Source organism: Protopterus annectens, chromosome 10.part0 (genome assembly GCF_019279795.1).
Source record: "Protopterus annectens isolate FY-2018-M chromosome 10.part0, PAN1.0, whole genome shotgun sequence".
NCBI classification, from domain to species: domain Eukaryota; kingdom Metazoa; phylum Chordata; order Ceratodontiformes; family Protopteridae; genus Protopterus; species Protopterus annectens.
In genome coordinates this window covers 1,817,155,101-1,817,173,301 of record NC_056744.1, presented here as the reverse complement: position 1 = coordinate 1,817,173,301, position 18,201 = coordinate 1,817,155,101, and the positions used below count along the sequence as shown (strand labels likewise).

Below are 18,201 nucleotides of genomic sequence, written 5' to 3'. Positions count from 1 at the left end.
CATCCACTACTAAGGCAGTATCTGAGGGGGCCAAAAACATAAGACCCCCAAGAAGAGCACCAATACCTTCATGGGACTTCAACTTTATCTTGGAAAAATTCACACTGCCTCCTTTTGAGCCAGCCAGTACAGCCGAGATAAAATTCTTATGGAAAACAGCTCTGCTCTTAGCAATAACTTCAGCAACAAGTGTCTCCATTACAGGCACTAATGGCTGAACCTTCCTCCATCCGGACAGGGTTTGAGGACAAACCCAACATTTATGCCTAAGGTAGTGTTCCAGTGTGGCTCTTAGTCAAACAGTTCATTTGCCTACCTTTTATCCAAACTCTCAGAATAAGGGGAGAGACTTCTTTGGACATGCAGACAGCTATGCTTCTACTTGGACAAAACTAAAGCTTTCAGAAGATCTGAGCCACTCTTAGTGGCATATACTGCAGGATCTCAAGGAAAAGCCATCTCAAAGCAGACTAAGTGGATAGTCCACTGCATTTGTTTCTGCTATTCTCAACATTGCAAATCCATGCAAGGACATCAGGCCACACTCCACCAGAGCAGCAGCCTTCCTCCTCAGAGGAGGAGTACCAACTAAGGACATTTTGGAGACTGCAACTTGGACTTCAGTGCACACTGTTACAAAGCACTACTACTTTTACTCTAAATCCAGAGCTGGCTTTGCCACTGCAGTTCTGCAGGGCCTCATAGCCACTCCTAACTATTTAGGCCCAGCCACCCAACCTCCCAAGTGTAATGACTGCAACAGTGAGACACTATGAACATAGTACAGCTGTGTTGTATCTTTCGGCTTTTCCCAGTTAGGGGTCGCCACAGCAGAACTCCGGTCCACTAATGATTGGCTGAGTTTAAATGTAGAATTACCAGCCCTGACGCACAACCTTCAACGAGGGTACGCCCATTCTGCATGCAGAAGACGCTCTAATCTAGCTAAGAATCGACCGGAGAGTGTCTGTGTAGATGGTATTCACTGTTGCAGTCCAGGTTACCCTCCCACCATCCCCCTTTTTTTTTGCTGGGACTTATCTATACTATAGGGTATATTTGCTTGTAGATGAAGATGGTGTTTTAGTGCATGCTTTTTTATTGGCATAATTGCTTTAGCCTAGCCTTCTGGGGGCACCTGACATCTGGAGCAAGAAAAAAAAAAATGGTGTTGACTGCATCTTTTATACCCCTGGTGCACTGACATCAGGGAAGAGGCAACAGCAACCGACGCAGGACCAGGACTTTGGAATTCAGGCCGACTGCAGGTAACCTGCCCGCAGGATAACCCAAGTGTAATGACTGCAACAGTGAATACACTCATCCTACATGTAGGTACACAGCTGTACTTTGTCTGTGTACAAACCATAATGAGGTCTGTGTAACATTATCTGTGCTGTTCTGTTTTTATACAAGCCATAATGAGGTCAGTCTAACATTTCTAAATAAATGGCCTTCTCACTGACAGTTTTGGTTTTATTGAATGACCCTCTAACCTGGTAGTTGCTGTTTTGGCTTTCTGATAGAAGTCACTTGACTTTGGAAAACAAGTGGGAGCTCTTTAGAGTTGGCTGTGACTGCATAGTGGCATATTTTATTCATGGCTGAGTAGAAAAACTGTCAAATGGTATAGCATTGGAAAGACATGTTGCAGCCTAGGCATTCTTTATCTATAGCAATTACTGTCATTAGTAAATCTGTTTTACTTGGATTTATTCTGACCATTTAAATTATACTGTGTAAAGAGTCTTCACCTACATGTTTTTGGTGACCAAGGTAAGGAACAGGATTTTTATTGTGGGTTAGCGTTTGAGGGAGGAAGAGTGATGAAGGGCATCATGCTCCATTTTATTTGGGTGTTTTCCAGTCCACGTGCAAAGGCTTGTGAAATCTCTGCATTTTTTAGGATTAATATCAGTGCCTTCAGTGTATAAGGTAAGATTCATTCCAGTTGCATCCTGTCGGATGTCCTTAATAAACAGAGTAAAAAGTGTTTTTCGCCTTTTCCTGGTTTTGGGGTCGCCACAGCAGAACTCCGGTCCACTAATTGGCCATAGATTTTTACGATGCTGAGTTGCCAGCCTGACACCCAACCTTCAAACAAGGCACACTCATTCACACATGCACCTACCTGCATCTCTTTAAGTGTCACTTGACCGCCGGGAGGACATGCAGACTCCACACAAACTGAGTAAATGTTTCCAAAATCCCAACTGTGTAGTACACCACAGTGGATACTGATTTCTGCTTAGATGTGGAAGGGTCTTCCTAAACCAATGTATAATTCTTGATGCAAAGTCTAGATATTTCCATCTCTACAAGAAGACACACCTGACCTGTTTCACCTGCTGTGGTTTATATCGGAAAAGATCTAAATCACCATAAATGTAGAAGTACTAAAACAAATGCTCTAAAGGCACCTACTTTGTAGGGCTCTTCCTGCCTCTTTCCCCATTCTCTGCATGTTTTGCACCCAGACCTAACAGGGAGTAGCTCTGCCTGCAGGTTCAGGTTGGGGATAATGGAATTACTGTGGAAAACAGAAGCAATTGCAGTTTTTCCATGGTGATTCAGTGTGATCAAAAAGGGGGACTTAAGTCCCACTGCTTTGTACAGTTGGCAATGGGATAAGGTAGTTCATCTGTTAATGTCCTGCTAACGGGATGGGTGGAAACCTTAACTTCAGCTATACGAGCCTTGAAGCAAATAGTGAAACATACAAGACCAAACATAACCTCAGACAAAAACGAGCCTTGAAGCAAATATTGAAACATACAAGACCAAACATAACCTCAGACAAAAACTTATCAGTCATCACACTTGGGTTATCCTGCCGTCAGGTGGTCCCACAGTCGGCTGAATTCCAAAGTCTTGGCCCGGTGTCGGTTGTCATCGCTTCTTCCCTGACATCAGTGCAACAGGGGTATAAGAAGCAGCCAGCACCATTTTCTTCAGTCTTTCTTGCCTTGCGGTGCCTGAAGCAGAAGCAGTTTCCCAAGTGCCGGTCAGTCAGCTCCTGAGATTTTCGAATCTAATTTCAGCCAAAGTCTTCTCTAAAGCCAAGTACCCCGTTGGAAACTTTCTTGCCTCAGACCGATGTCAGACAAAGTTAATTGCATTTCTTGTGGGAAGCAAATGCCTCAAGGATTTTCATTCTTATTGTATTCCTTGCCTAGGCCCAGACCACGATGTCTGTTGGTTTTGTGCTAGGTTCAGCGAACGTACAATCAAACGTCAGGCAGATTTCGCCCGACATTACTTTGGCAAAAAAATTTATAGCATGTCGGAACATCCGACATTAGCAATGATTAAAAAGCGCAAGGATAAGGACAGGCAACCAAGACCAGATAGAGGCCTCAGCAAGGCCTGCCGCCGGTTCTCCAGTTTTCAGCGAGGCGCCTACGCAGCCCCTGACTACCTCTGAATCTGAAATTCAGATGGCCTCCCAGACCGAATCAACTGGGCCTCAGGAGCCGGTTCCATCTCACCCCTGGGATGCCAACCCTGACAGTGATCTAGAGTTTATGGACAGGCCTTCGGTTTCTGAAGGTGTCTTCAAACGGACAGCAATCTCCATTAAGTCTTATGCAAAACTTTAAAGCCCTCTTAAGTTGGAAAACTGGGTCCACAGGCCCCTATGCCTAAGAAACAGATGCTTAAGATGTCTGAGGATTTAATTACCCTGATCAGGGGTTCCCAACCCCCTCCTGACAAAAGGCCTAGACTAGAAGATTATCCTTCCTCTGACCAAGCATCCATTTCCTCGGCTAACTGTGAGGACCAGGATTATTCCTTCCCTGCTTATGAAGACTCAGATGCTGAACCCTCTGCCCCCCCCCCCCCGAAGACTACTCCTTTGGGGAAACCTTGCACACCATGAGGGAACACTTCCACTGGGAAGGCCAAGATTACTCACTCTAAGAAAAGACTCCGTGAGTTGTTTCTTCTTCTTCTTCCACAGCAACAACTCAGAGGGGGAGGCCAAAGATCTCGACCCTTCAGGCGGAGGCCAAAGATCTCGACCCTTCAGGCGGAGGCCAAAGATCTCGACCCTTCAGGCGGAGGCCAAAGATCTCGACCCTTCAGGCGGAGGCCAAAGATCTCGACCCTTCAGGCGGAGGCCAAAGATCTCGACCCTTCAGGCGGAGGCCAAAGATCTCGACCCTTCAGGCGGAGGCCAAAGATCTCGACCCTTCAGGCGGAGACCAAAGATCTCGACCCTTCAGGCGGAGACCAAAGATCTCGACCCTTCAGGCGGAGACCAAAGATCTCGACCCTTCAGGCGGAGACCAAAGATCTCGACCCTTCAGGCGGAGACCAAAGATCTCGACCCTTCAGGCGGAGACCAAAGATCTCGACCCTTCAGGCGGAGACCAACACTATGACTTTCCTCTTCGCCTGCCAAGCAAAATTGCCCTGGCAGCACCTTTGGGAGGAAAACTGGCTCTAATTTCCACAAAATTGACATATCATAAAGGACAAATGGGTCCTGGATATTACCTGGGGCTACAGATTCCATTTTCACACCTTACCACGGATGAGAGGCATGCCAAATCTGCCTCCAAACCAATGGGCAGAGGCACAAATGCAAATTTCAGCTCTCATGGATATGAAAGCAATTCAAAAGGTACCTGCAAAGGAGCAAGGTTTACTCAAGACTATTTCTAGTACTAAGAAAGGACAAAGCCTGGAGACCCATTCTAGACCTCTCAATTCTAAACGCACATACCTGGAGGTGCCCAAATTCAAAATGCTGACACTACAGCAGCTTCTTCCCATGCTGGGCAAGGAGTCTTGGCTGGTAACGTTGGACCTCAGAGGCATACCTGCATGTCCCTATCAGACAAGATTGCAGAAGATACCTCGGATTTTTGGCAGGTACAACACATTATCAATTCTCTGCATTGCCCTTTGGCTTATCTACTGTGCCCAGCGTATTTACAAAATGCCTGGCATCAGTAATTGCATACTGCAGACAACAAGGAATACAAATTTATCCATATCTGGATGACTGCCTGATCAGGCAGACAGCAAACACATTCTATTACAGCATCTGGCATTTGTAAAAAAGCTGTTAAGTTGCCTAGGGTACACAGTAAACAAAGTCAAAGCTAATACCCTCACAACAGATAATATTCCTGGGTGCCAGCTTAAATTCAACGGCCCAGATGGTTTATCTCACACCAGACAAACTGACTCAATACTTCAAAAAGATGGCAACTTTTACCCAGCTCACTGCAAGGAAAATCCTGCAGGCATTGGGGTTCATGGCATCCTGCATTCAACTAATTCCATATGCAAAGCTGCGTATGTGGAAATTACAATGGTACCTGAAGTGTATGGACTCAACACAGGCACAGCCTCGAAACAAGTATACCTCTCATTCCCTGCCTTCAAAAAGAGTTCCTATGGTGGGCACAAGCATGTCAAACAAGGGTCTTCCTTTTGTCTTACCTCCAGCAAACCAAACTATGACAACAGATTCATCAGGCTATGCCTGGGGAGCGCACATGGCAGGACAGTGCATACAGGGCAAATGGTCTGCAAAACAAATGCATCTACACATCAACCAAAAGGAGATGCTAGCTGTGCAAAATGCACTGACGGCCTTCAAGGACCTCACCCAGGACAACTACTAAGGACAGACAACACCACCGTTATGTGGTACATAAACTGGGAGGAACACACTCCTACCCTTTATGCAGACAGGCAATGACCTTGTGGAACACAGCATTGACTTGCCAAATACAACTGCAAGCACAATTCCTGCCAGGAAAGGAAAACATATTGGCAGACGAATTGAGCAGAAATATGACAGATTGCACGAGTGGAGACTAACCCACAAGTATTTTCACTGACTCAAAGGTGGGGACACCCAGACATCTATTTGCCTCCCCCAACAATTGCCAACTACAGAAATTTTGCACAAGGGCTTATTCCCTAGCCTGGAAAGTGGATGCCCTATCATTCAGTTGGACAGCATTGACAGTCTACGCCTTCCCACCACTACCTCTCTGATCTGACTTTCAGTAATACCTTGGTCAATAGAGACCACAAATGATCCTCATTGCTCTGGACTGGCCACGTCAGCACTGGTACCTATTACTAAGGAACTTGACTCACAGCCCTCCATGGATCATGCTTCAATTCCCACTTCTGTTGACTTGGCAAAACTCTCAGATCCTTCAGTCAGCTCAGGACTTCAAATTTAGCTATATGGAGAATACCTTGAGTTATCCAACACTTCTCTCACAGGATGTCGTGAATGTCATTTTGGAGGCCAGGAGGCCCAGCACCAGAAAAACTTACTCAAGACAAATGGAAAAGATTTTGTGCATGGAACCAGGCTAAATGCCACAATCATTGGATACCAAGCATTCCTAAAATACTGCAATACTTAACCAAGATGCTACACAAAGGCCTTTCTTTCTCATCCATTAAGATCCATGCTTCAGCCATTTCAGCTCAATATAATACAGATCCTCCCATATTCTCGCATCCTTTAAGGTAGTTTCTCAGAGGGGCTAAGAATACAAGACCCCCCAGAAAACCCCCAACACCAGCTTGGGACCTCAACTTCGTTTTAGAAAAATTAACACTGCCTCCTTTCGAACCAGCCTTCTCAGCAGAAATACAACACTTGTCATGGAAAACGGCTCTGTTGCTGGCTATCACCTCAGCACGCAGGATCTCAGAACTACAGGCACTTATAGCAGTGGAACCTTTCATCATTTTCCATCAGGACAGTCTCTTTACGAACCAACCCTACCTTTATGCCAAAGGTAGTATCCAGTGTGGCTTTGAATCAGACCATTTACCCACCTTTTATCCAAACCCCCAGAATAAAGGAGAGACTCCTTCACTCTTTGGACATTCACAGACAGCTACGTTACTATTTGGATAAGACAAAGACCTTCAGAAAAACTGACCAACTCTTTATATCCTATGCTGCAGGTTCACAAGGAAAGGCTATTTCAAAACAGGCCATCTCCAAATGGATAGCACATTGTATCTGCTTTTGCTACTCACACCATGGGAAAGCCGTGCCTGTTAATATTGGGTCCCATTCTACCAGGGCTACAGCAACCTCTGCAGCCTTCCTCGGGGGGGGGGGGGGTTCCACCCAAGGACATTCTGGAGGCGGCTACTTGGAGTTCAGTGCATGCCTTTACCAAGCACTACCATCTTCCATTATACTCAAAACCAGAGCTGGTTTTGCCACTGCAGTTCTGCAGGGCATCCTAGCTTTGCCTAACCCAGTTTAGTACCAGCCACCCATCCATAGCTTTGGGATTCAACCCAAGTGTGATGACTGCAGCAGTATAACACTATGAACATAGTACAGTTTTGTACCTACCATAAATGTAGAGGTTGGTGTATATACTGCTGCAGTCCAGGTTACCCTCCCACCATCCCCTCTGCATACAAGGTGCATGCCTATATGGTGTATTTGCTAACAGCTAGTACTATTGTTTATCTTTTGTATTGCCTTCCTAGTTGGGGGCACCTGACATCTGGGGCAAGAAACTGAAGAAAATGGCGTTGGCTTCCTCTTTTTATACCCCTGTCGCACTGACGTCAGGGAAGAAGTGATTACAACCGATGCTGGACCAAGACTTTGGAATTCGGCCAACTGCGGGACCGCCTGATGGCAGGATAACCCAAGTGTGATGACTGCAGCAGTATATACACTCTAACATCTACATTTATGGTAGGTACAAAACTGTACTTTTACCCTGCTGGCAGGCTAACCGCAGTCTGCCAGAATTCCAAAGTCTAGGTCTGGCGTCAGTTGCTGTTGCCTCTTCCCAGATGTCAGTGCGCCAGGGGTATAAGATTCAGCTGATGCCATTTTCTTCAGTCTTTCTTGCTGCGTGGTGCCTGAAGCAAAAGCAGTTGGCAAGTGCCTGTCGGCCGACTCCTGAGATTTTCGAAATCTAATTTCAGATCTGAAGTCTTCATTAAAGCTAAGTACCCCATTGGGGGAATTTTTTCTTGCTCCAGACCGATGTCAGAAAAAGTTAATTGTATTTCTTGTGGGAAGCAAATACTACCTCAAGGATTTTCCTTGCCTAGGCCCTGATCACAACATTGCTAGCTGTCTGTTTTGTGCTAGATTTAACCAATGCACTATTTAAGCGTTGGTTTGATTTTGCCTTTCATTACTTGGCCGAAGATTTAATTATACAATGCTGGCGGAACAGCCGACTACCTGAGGTCACAAAGTGCAAGGGAAAAAGGACTGGCATCAGAGGTCTAAAACAGACTAGGCTTCTTCTAAGATGTTTGCCAGTTCTCAGTGAGGTGCTTTCACAGCCCCTGACGCTCGCTACCTCAGAGCCACAGGCCGCTGACTACTCCCACATGGCGCCAGCTAGGCCTCTGGATACTCAAGGTATTGGACACTTTTGAAATTCCCTTCAGATGGGTCAGAAGCCACTGAGCAGGCATCTGTAAAGCCAACTTCAGCATCAAAATCCAAGAATAAAGCAGTTCAAAAGACAAACAAGTACAGCAATCTCCAGGACAGGCCTCAATGCCTAAAAAAAAAAAAACCCCGGTTGCTCAAAATGGCCGAAGATCTAATTACTCTGATCAGGGGCTCCCATCCCCCTCCTGATAAGGCCTAGGCAAGAGATGGAATATGACTCATTCAGATCAGGTTTCCATTTCCTCTGACTCCTCTTTGGATCCAGAATACTATCTTCCTCCCTATGAGGATTCTGATGCTGAAGAATCTATCCCTTCAGCCTCTCCTCCTGAGGATTATTCCTTTGGGGAAACCTTGCATACCATGAGGGAACACTTCCACTGGGAGAGCCAAGATTACTCAGAATCTAAGAAAAGGCTTAAAGATTTTGTTACTTCCTCAGCACAGGCCCCTGGCTATTCCCCCTGTGCTAGACATAGTGGATGATGTATTTTTAGAGTCCGGTCTTTCACCAGACTCTCTACCCCACTGCTCCACAGGGTCCCAGATTCTCATAAATTTCTTTTAAAAAGAAAACCCTGCTGCTGACCCAGAAACTATTTCTCAGGGTCCCAAAGGGGTCAAAGCTGCTACTGCAAAAAACCCTATTCCATCTGACTGGGATTCTAGGTCTCTAGATAGATGGGGGGGGGTACACTTCTGCTACTCTGGCTTTAATGGCTTTAAATTGTCAATTTCATATGCTTAAATGTCAGCAATACCTACGGTCTGATTAAACAGAAAATGTTAAACTCTGAATGTGCTGAAAATAAGGAATTGCAGGATTTATTGCATGCAACTGAACAAGTAGGAAAGCATACATTGCAATGTGGATTTGATTCTTTGGAGGCCTCTTGCAGGACTGCAGTCATGGGTTCTGTCAATAGAAGGCATGCTTGGTTAAAGGAACAGAATCTGCCTGATATGTTAAAGCAAAATTATTAGATCCTCCATTACAGCATGATACTTTATTTGGTAAAGCAGAGGAGGTTTTGAAGAAAATGGGAGGACAAAGCGAAAGCTATGCCAACAGTAAAGGATTTCTTACAGGTACAGCCACCTAGATTTAGCAGGAACTGACCTACTTAGAATTGGTCCAACTACAAACTAACATTCCTGATCCTTGAACAGGTGACTCCCAACGTTAGAGGGGGAGACTGGGAGTCTACGCTAGAATATAGAGAGCTGATATGGCAGCTCAAACTTGATGCAGGCAAAACCCCAGGCCTCAATGGCACTTTGAGCATAGGCTCTGTCCTAAAACTTAGAAGGGCTAGACTCTAGTTAACCACATTACAGTTACTTCAATCCCCCCCCCCCCCCCCTATTTTTCATTTTTCATTTGATTCCACCATTCAGCGGGTTGTTGTTCTAAAGTTTTTAACTTATTTACGATTTTTTATGATTTTTAGCAATTAAAAAATCTTTTAGACCATTAATTTTATTATACACGATCACATAAACATGATGAATAAAATTGGAAACGATAGTAAGCCTATAAATTAACTAACAAAATCATCCAAACTTGTCACTGTCATCATTCAGATTTTTAACTAATTTATTATCATGTTCACACACATAGACCTGCATGGATATTACGCACTTTGCACTTCAGGATGTATACAGAACCTCTGATTAAATTATAAACCGTGCCTATGCACGGACAACCACAAATTCATAACATTCCACATTAACTTCAAATACATGTCTCTTAAATAACAACACTTGTCTATAATGTTTTTAAATGATTTTTAATTAATGTTTATGAAAATTCTTGAAATAAATGGGATTGTCATGATTGGCATGTGATCAATTAAGAACTGTATTTAAGCATTCGCTTAGGATTTTTCACTGTTTTGACTTGATAAAGCCTGGAAGGATCCGGGCGAAAGCGCTTGTCTTCTATTCTTGCACATTTGTTTCGCTACCTGGAATAAAGAAGTTTTTGTACTGCTATTTGAATTGTCTCTGCTGGCGGAGTGGACATTTCTTTCTTGGTTTTTGCTACTTTTACTGTGGTTTTGGTCTACTAAGAATTGGTCCTTTCCAGTGTCAGGCCACAGCGGCAGATCTCTGCCACAAGGCACTTATAGGCCTAAACAGTGGAGTGCTCCTACCTCCAAAAGCAGACAAATCACAGCCCTACAGAAAACAGTCCCAATGACTTTCATCTGCCAGCACCGAGCACTTATCTTTTGGCAGCCCCTTTGGGGTGCCATATCTTTCAGCTGGAAAACCCTCACAGTTTATGCTTTTCCTCCACTGCCTCTCCTATCCAAGGTACTCCTAAAGCTCAGACAAGAGAAGCCAAAAACGATACTGATTGCCCCATACTGGCCATGCCAGCACTGGTATCCAATCTTAAGAGCTTGTCACAGGGCCCAGCCTGGACCTTGCCTCTTATTCCTCACTTACTGACCCAACAGAACAACCAGATCCTGCACAGCCAACTCAAAACCCTAAATCTGGCAGCATGGCGAATACAGTGACCATTCACAACCCTCTTTCCAAGGCCGTTATTGATTCTGGAGGCCAGAAGGCCAAGCACAAGCACCAGGAAATCTTATGCAGAAAGATTCAGTGCCTGGAATCGGGCACAAGGTTTTGATACACTGGAACCAAACATTCCTCAAATTTTACAATATTCAAATTTCTCAGTACTCAACTGAGATGCCTAAAGGCCTATCCTCATCAGTCAAGATCCATGCCTCTGCCATTTCAGCTCATTACAATAAGGACCCTCCTATTTTTTTCGCATCCACTACTAAGGCAGTACCTCAGAGGGGCCAAAAACAAGACCAACACCTACATGAGATCTCAATTTCGTCTTTGAAAAACTCACACTGCCTCCTTTCGAGCCAGCCAATACAGCTGATAAACATTTTTTTATCATGGGGAAAACAGCTCTGCTCCTTGCAATCACTTCAAGAAGAGTCTTGAGCTTCAGGCATTAATGGCTGTGGAACCTTTATCTTTCATCCAGACGGTTTCTCTGAGAACAAACCCTTTTATGCCTAAAGTAGTGACTAGTGTGGCCCTCAATCAAACTTTGCATTTGCCTATCTTTTACCCAAACCCACAGAATAAGGGGGAGAGATTTCTGCATTCTTTGGACATGGACAACTACACTTCTATTTGGACAGAACTAAAGCTTTCAGGAAAAACAGAGCAACTTCTGGTGGCATACCCTGCAGGATCCCAAGGAAAGGCCATTTCAAAGCAGACTATCAAAGTGGATAGGCCATTGCATTTGTTTCTGCTATTCTCAACATGGCAAATCAGTGCCTAAGGGCATTAGGCCCCATTCGACTAGAGAGCAGACTTAAACAAAGGACATTTAGAGGCTGCAACTCTGACTTCAGTGCACACTTTTACAAGGCACTACCACTTGCCTCTTTATTCTAAAGCCAGAGCAGGCTTCGCTACTGCAGTTCTGCAGGGCCTTATAGCCTTGCCTAATTCCATTTAGAACCAGCCACCCAACCTCAGCTTTGGGATTCTACAAACATAGTACAGTTATCTACCATAAATGTAGACGTTCGAGTGTATTCACTGTTGCAGTCCAAGTTACCCACCCACCATCCCCCTTTCTTTGCTGAGACTTCTCTTTCTTTCTTATACAACCTATGTGGTGTATTTGCTTGTAGATTAAGGTAATGTTTGTTTTACTGTGTGCATTTTTATTGGCATAATTTTTTAGCCTACCCTTCGGGGGGGCACCTGACATCTGGGGCAAGAAATGGCGTCTGCTGCATCTTTTATACCCCGGCGCACTGACGTCAGGGAAGAGGCGACAGCAACTGACGCTGGACCTAGACTTTGGAATTCTGGCAGACTGCTGGTAGCCTGCCAGCAGGATAACCCTAGTGTAATGACTGCAACAGTGAATACACTAACATCTAAATGTATGGTAGGTACACAATTGTACTTTCTGGGACCCCTGCTGTTCATAATCTACTTCAAATTCAAAGTGCAGGCTAAACTAAAGGACTGGCTGACAAAATTTGCTGACTGCAAACTGGGAGCAATCATTGAAACCCCTAGTGATAACATCCTGCAAGAAGGTCTTAATGCAGACTAATGACTAGGTGCCAAAGTCATGGTCTTGACCTTAATGCAAAAAAATGCATTCATTCCCTTCAAGGGTGATGTTTCCTGCAAAGTACTACATCAGTAGCAATACCTAAGCACACAGTCAGTGGTGAGAGATCTGTGGACAGCAACTTTAGCTTTTGATCACCACGTCTCCACATTGGTAAGAAGGGCATCTTATTTTGTTCATCTCATAAGGACATTACCTCCAGAAAAGGTTAACCCCCTGTTCTTTCCTCATCAGGCCAGTAATAGCATACAATGCTCCTTTGGTATGTTTCTTTCTAAACACCTGCAGCAATTGGAGACCACAAAGGTTCCTTACAAAGAAGATTCAGGATCTTCAAGATCAGTTTTACATGGACAGACTGAGATCATTGTCACTTTACTGTGTCATACACACTGCGCAGAGGTGACCTATGCCTTGCATATAGAACAGTCTCTGACCCGGCTTTAATGGAAATGCTGCACATTTGCAAGTCCAAGGGCACATGGTCATTCACTTAAAGGACCTAAATCTGGTACATGACATCTACAGAACTTGGGACAGATTTGTCTCTGAGGTTGCCCCACCTTTGGAACAAGTTTCCTATTGTTAAACAAAGCCCCTTATTGGCCCTGTTTAAGTAATTTGGATGAGTAACCTGGAATTTACCCTGGGGGTTCCACCCGTGTAACTCTTGGACAGAGGCAATAGGTGCTGATTTTAGTGTCTGCTTGAATGAACTCTGGAAATGGCTATTGACCAACAGAGGCCACCTCTGAGACCAGCATCATGGATTCCCCCCAATGCCAACTTCAATACATTTTGTACAGCTTGTAATGTAAAAATGCCTTCCTGGCCAGCAGAAGTCATATTTTCTTAAGCAGCAAATACAACATGCCATCCAAAAAAAGATTCTGGAAATTGGCTGACCAGCTTCTCCACCCTGGTTACTTTCACACCCCTCCCATTCCATTAAGTAGACTATCATAGGAATTAGGAGATAATTGAATCTTATGACCACTTGCTCCTTGTCAGTGCCCACCCTCATACTGACCCCCAAATCCAAGGACAGCCAGGCCAGTCAAGCCAGGAATGAATTGTGAAAACCCATCTGGTCATCCCGTTCTCACTTGAAAGGAGATTATGTATTTCACTGGTTAATTTGCTGTGCTTGTGAAATAAACAAGTGTGGAAGGTGCAGTGTCCGAATGGAAGTGGGGGGGGGGGGGCAGTGAACAGAAGTGTTCTCTCTCAATCTTTTATACACTGGTAAAGATTTGGATCCTAGTTCTGGTATTTGTGAAAGATCCAAGACCACTGGGCCTCTAATGGCATTGGTAGGCAATGCATCTATCTCTCAAAGTCTGTAAGATAGAGAATATAGGGACACTGCTTCCATTCTTTTTTGATAACTTGGGTTTTTTAAGCCAGTGACCTTAGTTGGGAATCTTGCAGTCTTACTAACTGCTTGATATGTCTAGCGAGTCCCATCCTAATGTTGGGTATTGTATTCAATGATTGGCTTAGTTAAGGCTGAATGTAATGGGACAATGACTTGTATAGACTTTGATTTTTTTTCCCCCTTGAACATCAGCTGCATTAAGTAGAAGGTGCTTCAACAGCAGAAAAATAACTGTCACTATTTATTTACTCAATGCATAAACTCATCATATCCAATTTTTCACCTTGAATCTCCCCACACCACCTCCACCCTTCAGAATTTCCATGGTTAGAATTTCTGAAGCTCGCAAACTGCTACTTGAACATAGATCAATAACTACGCGTTTTTCTTAAATTGACTGCACCATCTGTCACATGCCCTATAACAATACCAATGCGCATGGTCTTAAAAGGGCATTCTGGTGGAAACAATCCATTCTAGTTCCTTTGCACCCCTCAGTAGCTACCTGACACTGCATTACTTCTACTTCTCCCCCTTTCAAAGATTCTAGAAAAATGTACCCATAAACTACTCCTTTGCTACTTGGTCATAATCTGATTACCATGCAGCCCATAGTCCTAATCATTGAACTAATACAGATCTGCTCTACTGTATTGAATAATCTGCAGTGAACTTGGTTCGTATGCTGGTACCTCTGCATACGCTAAATGCATTTGGTACTGTACACGTTTCAACACCTTTTTTTTTAATCTTTGCAGAGAGTACAGGGAGGTGGTTCTCCTGTTCTCAGTGGCTGGGCTCTGCTTGTAAACTGAAACCATGTTACATCCACCCAGTTACTGTCAGAGGTTCTATAGGACTCTGTACTTGGTCCACTTTTAGTTATCATATTAATAGGTAAGACATAATGGGGTCGCATCACAGTTTCCAGCAAATCCTTTAAATGCTCTCAATCGTACAAAATAAGTCACTTTAATCATGGTTAAATGGCCTAGATCTTCTCTTAAATACCTTTTAAAAGCCAGTCTGCTTTCCTCTCCCAAACATCAATGCTTTCCTCTTCCAAACATCAATCCATATAAAGTTCTCCACAGATCCAAACTTTTTTCCTTTCACTCTTCTTCTCCCACTAATGGAAATTCAGTATCACTTTAACTCCTTTTCATTAACCTGAAGTTTCCTCATCAGAATGATTTCGGGTCTCCGTAATTAGCTGTGCTGACAGAATAAAAGACCTTGTCCCTGTACTTGGTGTCATACAGACTCCTCTGCTTAGCCATACATGCTGTGAATGACCCTGCACACACTGCTTTTTTTCACTTAAATAGAGCCGGTGGTAAAGCAACACCCACCCTATTGACCCAAGTCTTACTGTATCAATAACCAGAAAGTGTGACAACTGACTAACCTAATGTGTTGCCTATTTCTAGAACAGGCTGCCCTCAACTATCAAGCATAGTGCTGCCTTGGCAACCTTTACCCATTCAATCACCCAGACTGGTTATTAATCTGTTTTTCATCAGAGATTAGGGGAAATCTACTTACTGGGACCATGGTTAGTCTCCCACTGGTATTGGATAATGTGCCTGACCTTGGACGGAACGTGTAGCTTAGAACCAGCATTAATGTACAAAAGCTAATCCCAAGAACTTCACATTAGACAGATTATACAGTGCAAATACATTCCTAACAGAAAACACTAGTTGCTGTATCAAAGTCCTAAGTCTTCCCATCCCTTTTGTTTGCGTCCCATTTCTGGAATTATTTAACTTCTGCTTGATCAGTATCTGCAGTACAGTTACACACATTACTTGTGGGCAGAACTCAAACCCACCATTGCTTTTCACGTAAACTTGCTTGGCTTGAGGTTAGCCACCGCCTTACTTCTGTTGCCCAAAAACTAACTCTACAGACCTGACAGCCAATTCCTTGCTAAGTCACATGGGTAGCCCTGCCTCAAGCATTCTGTCTGCACTTTATCTTGGTGTACCAGCAGCGCTTTGGGAGAACATGAGGACCCTCATCGCCAGCGTTCTGTCTGCGCTTTGTCTTGCTGGCTTACCAACAGCAGTCACTAGGGAGACTCTCACACCATGGATAAGAGTTATAAAAGAAACCTTTGATTCCAACTGACTACTCTCCTCTAACAGGATACACAACTGCAGCATCATGGGAACTTTCACTCCACTCAGTCCATCTTGATTGCAACATCATATCTTATAATTTCACTTAATCTTAACGCATTCACCAGATAAAGTTATAACAGGTTACTCCAGGGCGGATTGTTAAATAGTCAATGTATACAGATGTCTATACTCTAATTGTATAGAATCTGAATAAAAAAACTCTTCCTTCTCAAATATGGTGTTAGAATCACAGATGGCAGTGGTGCTGGGACTTCATAGCCCCTTCTACTGGGCATTCCAAGGAGTGCAGTCATATGCCTTTTCCAGGTCTGTAAATTGTGTAGCCATCACTGGCAAACTCCCATGAACCCACCTGTATCCGTGTGTTGAGTGTGGCAATATTCCACATCTCATTTTTTTCTTTTTTCTGTATTGTGTTTTCATTGTCCATATTTATGTTCTGTTTTTTCTTATGGTTTGTCTTTCATGCTTTACATTTCTGTCCTACACAATTATTAATACTCTGAGAGAAACCGTACAGGATACAGTCTGCCAACACTTTGTGTAAGTTCACACTTAATATTACTGACAGCAACAGTTGGCCAAAGGTCTTGACACTGGCTGGCAAGGTATTTCATCAGATGCTAAAAGTTTGCATTGTATGTATTTTGTTTGTTTTTGCTATGGTTGGCTTTCATGGTTATATTTGGTTACAACCCAAGAGACGGTACAGAAGTCACATTTGCAAAGTTACAGTTTTGATGTTTTCAAGTATAATAATATAACAAATTAGTAACATTTGTCAACATCTTGCCACTGTGGTTTAAAGTATTTTAAAATTGTCTGATGCTAAAACATTTTGTTCTGTTTTAAAATTGTAAGCTTCATGAAAGTTTTGCTCATTGATCAACGTTTAATGGAACATTGTTTTGTTTCACAGAACCTTCTTTTCCTACCTTGTGATCCTAACATCACACAGCCTGACTCCTCCCAAGTACCAGATAAAACTGCATGTCCACAACCTAAAGGAATTTCGTTTACTCCTGAGAGATCTGAAGAAGTTTCTTCTGCTCTAGGGTCTGAGGAATTTATGTGGGAGGAATTACCAGAAAGTTATGGTTTTATGTGGGAGGAATTACCCGAAAGTTATGGTTGTGGGCGCAACAGACTTGTAAGTGTGTAGACATTGTGTTGCTGATGTGTAGGATCAAGGGATGGAATGTTTTTTTTTTTTTGTACTGTGGGTGTGGGTTGTACACTGTTTGTGGCAAAATCCATTAGATAAAAGTACAATCCTGTGCAAAATACTCTACTCAGCCTTTGGTTCCAACACATTCTATTTATCTGACTTCCACATTTTCAAGGAGTGGAAGTGTGATCAACTTTAATGCTGTAAAAAGGTTTTGTAACTGCAGGAAACAAGCAGGTACACAGTCTGTTCTCTTCTGTTGTAATTTCCAATTGAACTCCAATTTCTCTGATTTCCATTCAGAAGCTGAACAGCTTTGAAAAGCATGCTAACTTGCCATCTGTTTTTACAGCTATTTATGTATGGAAATTTTTCACATTTTACTTGTTTGCCAAAAAATTATAGGACATTTGAATAAACATTTCCACTTGTTTTGCAGACCACTGAATGCTAATATAAATGTATTCCTTCATTGTTCTGTTTCATTAAAACAGTTACAATTAGCAAATGTGAACTTGTCGTATTAAATTAAACACACATTTTGCATTTACAGAGCCTTGTATTTCATTTTAAAGGTATTCATATTGGATTGTGACGTTTTTACATTTGTGACTAATTTTTGTGTATGTATTATGATAACATACAGTATGGTAGATATGATTTTTAGTCTCTCTGAATGAGAGCATGGTGTGAGCTATTGCAGAAAATGTAAAATGAATGCTGCTGTAACTATATAAGGATGCTTCTATGATACAGATAAAGCATGATGATTTAATGATTGCAGAGTGAAGATAAGCTGTGGGATGTTCTGGTCAGGATGCTCAAGAGTACACTTGACAGATGCTGAGTTTGTGGTGGGAAATATCTATTTGTATAATTTTCTACGAATAAATTATTAGTCTTTCTACAATAAAGTATGTGAAAAATGTCACTATT

The 18,201-nt window shown here is 43.2% G+C and overlaps 1 long non-coding RNA gene across 5 annotated transcripts in view; it reads left to right on the top strand.

Annotated features, from left to right (window-relative positions):
- LOC122814058 overlaps positions 1-17,817 on the top strand; it is a 45,268-nt gene extending 27,451 nt beyond the window's left edge. For all 5 annotated transcript variants that reach the window (XR_006366775.1, XR_006366776.1, XR_006366778.1 and 2 more), the window contains exon 2: positions 17,017-17,817. This is a non-coding gene — a long non-coding RNA (uncharacterized LOC122814058). The remainder of the gene's footprint in view (positions 1-17,016) is intronic.
- The last annotated feature ends 384 nt before the right edge of the window (positions 17,818-18,201 follow it).